The 7,641-nt window shown below is 37.8% G+C and overlaps 1 non-coding gene across 1 annotated transcript; it reads right to left on the bottom strand.

Annotated features, from left to right (window-relative positions):
* Window positions 1–1,390: 1,390 nt before the first annotated feature.
* On the bottom strand, window positions 1,391–1,497 carry LOC139034882 (U6 spliceosomal RNA). The gene has a single exon (XR_011487460.1). It is a non-coding gene; the product is annotated as a U6 spliceosomal RNA (small nuclear RNA).
* Window positions 1,498–7,641: the final 6,144 nt, after the last annotated feature.

Raw genomic sequence — 7,641 nt, 5'->3', positions numbered from 1 at the left:
CCTTAAAATGTTCTTGACGAATCATCCCCTACTCCTCTCCAACCTCAGTTCCCACCAGCCTTTTCCCATGGGTGCTGTCCTCCCCAGTGACTAAGAATTTTCATCAGTCCCACAAACAAATTATTTCTTCTCATCCCTCTATGCTGTTTCTCATGATGCTCCTCCTTCTTGAAATATGGACACCTTCTGCCTCCCTTCTCCACCGGTTAAAATTCTATTGCCCTTCAAGGCAAAACTAAAGGTTACCTCATCAGTGCTTGCCTAGCATGATGGAGCTGTTCACCTGCAGTGCTTCCACAATATTTTATACACCTGTGTCAGACCACAAGTCACATTGTTCTGTCATTATTACTCCTCTGACTGCTTCCACCACTGCTGTGGGGCCTTTTTATAGGACACACAGTCAAGTGTTCCATGACATATGTTGGTCTTCCCTGCCGAGCACAGGATGAACTTGCTGCGTAGTACGCACTTTCTACCTGGAGTGTTTGCTGTACAATAATAACAACTGTGACATTATTCTTTCTGCTGCAGTGTTTAAAACTTTTTGTTCCTGTTAAGGATACAAGATATTGAGGCTGCTTCTGCTGCTGCTGCTAAGTCACTTCAGTCGTGTCCGACTCTGTGCAACCCCATAGACGGCAGCCTACCTGGCCCCCTGTCCCTGGGATTCTCCAGACAAGAACACTGGAGTGGGTTGCCATTTCCTTCTCCAATGCATGAAAGTGAAAAGTGGAAGTGAAGACACTCAGTCGTGTCCGACTCTTAGCAACCCCATGGACCGCAGCCTACCAGGCTCCTCTGTCCATGGGATTGTCCAAGCAAGAGTACCAGAGTGGATTGTCATTGCCTTCTCTGAGATATTGAGTCATCATTTTTGAAATATTACCTTGCTGAAATATGTATAAAACCAGAATTGCTGCCAATGGCAACTCTAGCCAAAAAAGAAATCCATTGGTACTAAACTTCACTAAATACCTTACCTGCAGCAATCACTAGAAATTCTGCTTGGGAAGAAGGGCCTCCTTTTATTTTTTATGAGTAAAAATTACACTTAAAATATTTTTATTGGAGTATAGTTGCTTTACAAAGTTGTGTTAGTTTCTACTGTACAGTAAAGTAAATCAGCTATATGTATACATATACCCCCTCTATTTTGGATTTCCTTCCCATTTAGGTCACCTCAGAAGTTGGAGTAGAATTCCTTGAGCTATACTGTAGGATCTTAATAGTTATCTATTTTATACATACTATCAATAGTGTATATATGTCAATTTTAATCTCCCAATTCATCCCACCCTCCCCTCCTTCCTCCTTTGTATCATATATTTGTTCCCTGTGTCTATGTCTCTATTTCTGTTTGCAAATAAGATCATCTATACCATATTTCAAAAATACGGGCCACTTCACAAATTTTCATGTCATCCTTGCACAGGGGTCATGTTAATCTTCTCTGTATCATTCCAATTTTAGTAGATGTGCTACCAAAGCAAGCACAAAGCTGCACTTTATGGGGCTTGCCTGGTGGCTCAGTGGTAAAGAATCCACCTGCCAGTGCAGGAAACATGGGTTCGATCCTTTGTCTGGGAAGATCCCACATACCACAGAGCAACTAAGCCTTTGCACCACAACTACTGGGCCTGTGCTCTAGAGCCTGGGAGTCTCAACTACTGAAGCCCATGTGTCGAGAGCCCGTGCTCTACAACAAGAGAAGCCTGTGCACCACAACTAGAGAGTAGCCCTCACTTGCTGTAACCAGAGAAAACCTGTGCAGTGACAAAGACCCTATACAGCCAAAAATAAATAAATAGCTTATTTTTTTTAAAGTTACACTTTCTTGATCATGGTATTTCCCCTGCCAGGTAAGTACAAAAACCACTGCAATGTTGTATAGTAATTAGCCTCCAACTAATAAAAATAAATGGAAAAATAAATAAATAAATAAATAAATAAATAAATTTAAAAAATAAAAAAATAATAATAAAAAATAAAGTTACACTTTCTGATTAGAAAAGAAAGCACAGCAATTTGTATCTGAGTAGCATCTTTCTGCTTCCTGCCCATTTTTTTCCTCTTCTATGTAGACTAGATAAAAGAGAGACTCTGGGGTCCTGATCTATGGGAAATGATTTAGCAGCAGATCTGGAATGAGAAAAAGCACAAATATTGTTCTTTGACCTTAAATACTCATGAACAGCAATTGCAGTACCCTTCAAGAATATCAGCACTAAGCTGTTCTGAAGTCTAACTCCAGAAACTTTCCTCTCTACCTTGTGCTTCTCAAGTGCTTATCTTATTATTATTACCCAAGGAGGGGAGAGAAAAGTGGACTTTAAAAAAAATTGAGATTTTTTTTAATGTTTATTTTTTAATTTTATTTTTTATGTAGAATTGCAATTTAGAGTCTTCAAATAGCTGACTTTATCTTTCATGTTTCTTTGTATAACTGCTGAAAACTCAAAACCAAACTTCAAGCTGAAACTACATGTGAGTCACTTTATTTCTCTTAGTGACAGCTTCCTGTGGTGGTTAAGAAGTGGGGTAGGTTTATATTTTGATTCTGCAATTCAACTTCCTGTGTGACCCTGGGAAGGTTGTATGAACTCTCTGTGCCTCAGTTTCCTCATCTGTAAAGCAGACATGATAAGGGCATCTAAGCTGTAATTTCCAAATAGTTAAGAAGGGTGCCTGAAACACAGGAAGTTTTGTGTGAGTGTTCGTAAAATATATAAATGTTCCCATAGGAGTGGATGGTGTATGTGAACCCCTTCTATCATATACTCTTTGGTAGTGTTGACAAAAATTAATCAGTTGATCTAAGAAAGAAGTAGAAAATTTTATTGGCATCAAATTGAGGATTATAACCTGGGAATAGCATCTCAGAAAGCTCTGAGAACTGTTCTGCACAGCTATTTAACTTTTTTTGAGACAGAGGGCTGTACATTAAATGACAGCTTGCACAATCTAGATACAAGATCAAAAAGGAATGTTATCTTTTAAGGAGTTGTCTTGTTGATGCTAGGAGAATAATGTCAGAAGAATGCTTTGTATGGTTGAACCAGTATTTTTGCTGATGGGGGATGTTTGGCAGATGTATAATGCAGATACTCTAATACAGTAGAGGGGAGAGAGGAAGCCAAAAGGCAGAGAAAAAATTTTAATGCTTATTTTTTGTCTTGCCATGAAATACAAGTTGTATTTCACAGTTGAAAAAAAGAACAGTGAGAACAGTAGCCTTTTTTGTTTTTAACTTTTTGAAGCACTGTCAAGTATATTTTCTAGATTGATCTTTACTACAATACTGGGAGGAAAGGGAACAATAGATAAAAATATTGACATCTGAGTGACTTGCCCACAGATGATTAACAGTGTGGAGAGGTGCAACTAGAATCTTTTGACTTTCCGAGGGCATCTGCATTCTTAAAAAATTAGAATGTGTGATAAGAAATCAATATGTGTTTAATTCAAAAATATTTTATTGATAAAATGACAAGCTTTAGCCTGTTTGTTTTTAAAATGCCAACAAAGGTATTTTTAAAAAATTATTGTGTCCAACTTTTATCTACAAAATACAAAGTCTGAGTTGTCATTATTGATTAATTTTGACCTAGTCAGTAAGAATATTAATGTTTATAGAGAACAGACTGCCAAGATGGGAGCAGGGTGGGAGAGAGATGGGTTGCGAGTTTGAGGTTAACAGATACATATATATACTAAATCACTTTGCTCTACAAAAGAAATTAACATCACATTGTAAACCAACTATATTTTAATAAAAAAGAATATTAATGTTTAATATAGTGAAATAGCCTTGTGCCATGACTAGAGCTGTTCAGAAATTGCCAAGTTCTTCTGGTAAATATCAGGAGCTTCTGATAATTCTAGATCTTTTAGGCCACCTGTCTCCCACCACCCTATCTGAGGGGTATATTAGAATTAAAGTAAGATTTTGGCCAAATTCTATGAAGCAAGCCATTACTTATTAGCAAATGTATGTCATAGAACCTATTCTTGAATCTTAATTGAACACCCTATTCCAAGTCATCAGACACTTGATTAATGAGATACTAGGTTTTATCCCCAGGCTCTGCCATTGATGGGAAAGGGTGTGTGTTAGTTGTTCAGCTGTGTCTGACTCTTTGCAACCCCATGGAGTGGAGCCCGCCAGGCTCCTCCATCCATGCAATTTCCTAGGTAAGAATACTGGAGTGGGTTGCCATTTCCTTCTCCAGGGGATCTTCCTGACTCAGGGATCAAACCCTGGTCTCCAGCTTTGCAGGCAGACTCTTTATCATCTGAGCCACCAGGGAAATCCAAGATGTCTATGGGATGACTTCCCTGGTAGTCCACTTGCTAAGAATCTGCCTGCTGATGCAGGGGACATGGCTTCAATCCCTGGTCTGGGAAGTTCATGCCAAGGGGCAACTAAGCCAGTGAGAGGAAAGAGTATCAAAGTCTTTGGAAACTAAGGCATTTGCTATTTGTGTAAAATATTTGCATGCAGGAAGAACAAGGGAGTATCTATCAGTTAGAAGTCAGATATTTCAATTCTTAGGAAATAAAAGTGACTCAAGTATATATTTTGAAAATGAGAATATTAACAGTAAATTAGATCAAATGTGAATTTTTAAAAAATAAAATATACATTTGAAACAAGGATGCTGTGCTTAGTCACTCAATTGTATCCAAGTCTTTGCAACCCCATGGACTGTATCCCACCAAGCTTCTATGTTCATGGGGATTCTCCAGGCAAGAATACTGAGGGGGTTGCCCTTCTTAAGGGATCTTCCCAACCCAGGGATAGAAGCCAGGTCTTCCACATTGCAGGTGGATTCTTTACCATCTGAGCCACCGGGGAAGAAGGTGGCTCCCTGAAACAAGGGAGAATCTGAAGCGAAATTCAGATATCCACTGAAAAGAATGAGAGTCAAGTTATTACTTTGGAAGAGCAAAGAGCAATGTGATATTGAAGGGTTCATGAAATTGCTTCCAGAGAGAAAAAATTAAGGATTTTAAAAGTGAATTGAAATTTAAAATTTTAGAACATTTGTTATACATTTCTGTTGATTATAGAGATTCTGATTTTTGTCATCATTTTCTCTCTTCTCTGGATATACAAATCCACATATTTATACCTACATTTTATTACTATTTATTTTATTTATTATTTTATCTCTTTGGCTGTGCCTGGCCTTAGTTGTGGCATGTTTAATCTTGGATACTTATTGAGGTATGCAGGATCTTTAGTTGCAGCATGTGGGATCTAGTTCCTTGACCAGGGATAGAACCTGGGCCCCCTACATTGAGAGTGTAGGGTCTTAGCCACTGGATCACCAGGGAAGTCCCTGTAACTACCTTTTTTTTTTTTTTTTTAAATTATTAATTAACTCTGTTAACTCTGCCTTTTTAAGTGCTGTCATTATTCACTGTGAGAGATACTTGGGAAAGGTGAACCTGTGAGAAATGGGTTAGAAGGAAAATGTCTTATACAGAGAAGCAAAAGTGAGATAAAGAAGGAATGAATGGTTTTTCAAATTTATAGTGCAGTCCTGAGGTTACTTGTCCTGTGTCTTCATGTAGGTCTTTCAGGCTTCCTTGTACCGTGGTATTGCTCAAGGAGCTCCAGAGAAAGAGTCAATGTAAGGAGATTTATTTTAAGGACTTGGCTCAAACAATTGTGGAGGATGTCAAGTTCCACAATCTACCATGAATAAGTTGGGGACCCAGGAAAATCAATGGTGTGGTTTCAGTTTGACTCCAAATGTCTAACAACCAGGATCAATAGTGTAACTTCTAATCCAAGTCAAGACTTGAAAACCAGAGGGCCCAATGGTGTAAATACCAGTATAAAGGCAAGAGAAGACCAATGTCCGCTCAAGCAAATAGACAGAGAGAGAAAACTTCCCCTTTCTCACCTTTCTGTTCTATTCAGGTCCTCCACCAATCGGATGATGCCCACCAGCACCTAGGAGCATCTGCTTAACTCAGTTCACCATTTCAAATGTTAATCTCTTCTAGATATACCTCCTTCCCCTCTCCCCGCATATCCAGAAGTAATGTTTAAACCAGGTATCTGGGTACCCTGGAGACCAGTCCCAGGTGGTCTTTTCAGGAATATTCTGAGTCCCACTTTTATTTATTTATTTATTTGGCTGCACAAGGTCTTAGTTGCAGCACTTGGGATCTAATTCCCTAACCAGGGATCCAATTCAGGCCCCCTGCATTGGGAGCAGAGTCTTAGCCACTGAGCCACCAATGAAATTCTCCCACCTATGACTTTTATGTCAATTATCCTCTATCTTCAAGAGGGTGGTGATCCTTTAGCCGGTTCCCCTGAATTCCATTTCTTTCTATTTCTTGATTCTTCTGTTTAACCATAGAACTTTGCAGTTCCCACCCAAGTCAATCTCACTTGGGAATGCTGAGAAATTTAGTCTTGGGACCTGGTGAAATTTTGTGTTCTTTTATATTCTTCAGATCATATAAGTCTTAAAAATATTTAAGATGGCTTTAGTTGGATGTGTACCTTTTCTGTGGCTTTCTCTATACCCAGGTTATACCTTATTAAGTCTTTCTATTGATATTTTCCATGAATCAGAAAATGCCTTTTAACTGATGTTTTTACTTTTATTTGCTTCTGTTTTCTTCATTGACAGATGATTCAGTAAGACCATTTTCATTGAGTACAAAACAATAGAAATATTTTTTTCAGTCCTTTTTTCTTATGTTATTTTACATTAGCCTCCCTCACCCCCATGTATTATTATGGATTTATGGCTCTACAGATTTCAAGTATGAGTCAATTTCAGCCAATTTTCTCCTTTTGATGCTCACATAATCACAGCTTTGGGCAATGAGAGCCCCATTATAATTGGTGTAATTTCGGTACAACCTCACAAGCTTCCTTACTTTTTGTCCAATGAGATGCTTTTCACTTGCATTGTGATTTCTAAGAAATCTGGGAAAAGCAGTATTGGTGTTCATAGAACCTGGTTCTAGGATACATTTCAGAAGTGACATTGCAGAATTAGGAAAGGTTTAAGGGAGGGGGTTGTTATTTAAATTTTGTAAAGAAATGAGGCAGTCTTGCCTAATGGGCATATTTCTCATGAGAAATTTCCAATCCCATTCTATCAACAGAGTATTCCTAATTTAATTCTTGATTTAAAAATATTTCCTTCTTTCTTTTATACTACTATACAATATATAGGATGCTATACATGTCTTGTTGGAGTCTATCAATAGATTCCTAATACAATCAACATAGTTACTTACTATATTAACAGTACCATAGCTTCTAGATAAATATGCAACATTAATACACATAGTAAAATTACCAAGTCCAAATATTTCTATGTATTTCCTTTTGTTTTTAAACTGCATTACTCTAAGGATTTGCAGTTAAATTGCTCTGTTCTAGAAATTATACAGCTTTTGTGTAGCTGTATAATTATAATGTGATGGATAATTTAGTTCAACTATTTCCATTAGCTTTCATTTTGAGGGCCTTGGCATATTATTAGCTGATTATCTAAATTCTTAAAACAGGAGGCTTTTAGCTGCTAGTCTTTCCTTGGAGGCTATTGTCAATTAGGAGAGAGAAAGGTCTGCTCACTTGAGACAAAATAAAATGCAAATAGC

This window comes from Odocoileus virginianus, chromosome 4 (assembly GCF_023699985.2).
Source record: "Odocoileus virginianus isolate 20LAN1187 ecotype Illinois chromosome 4, Ovbor_1.2, whole genome shotgun sequence".
Lineage (NCBI taxonomy): Eukaryota > Metazoa > Chordata > Mammalia > Artiodactyla > Cervidae > Odocoileus > Odocoileus virginianus.
This window is presented reverse-complemented; position numbering and strand designations above follow the sequence as displayed.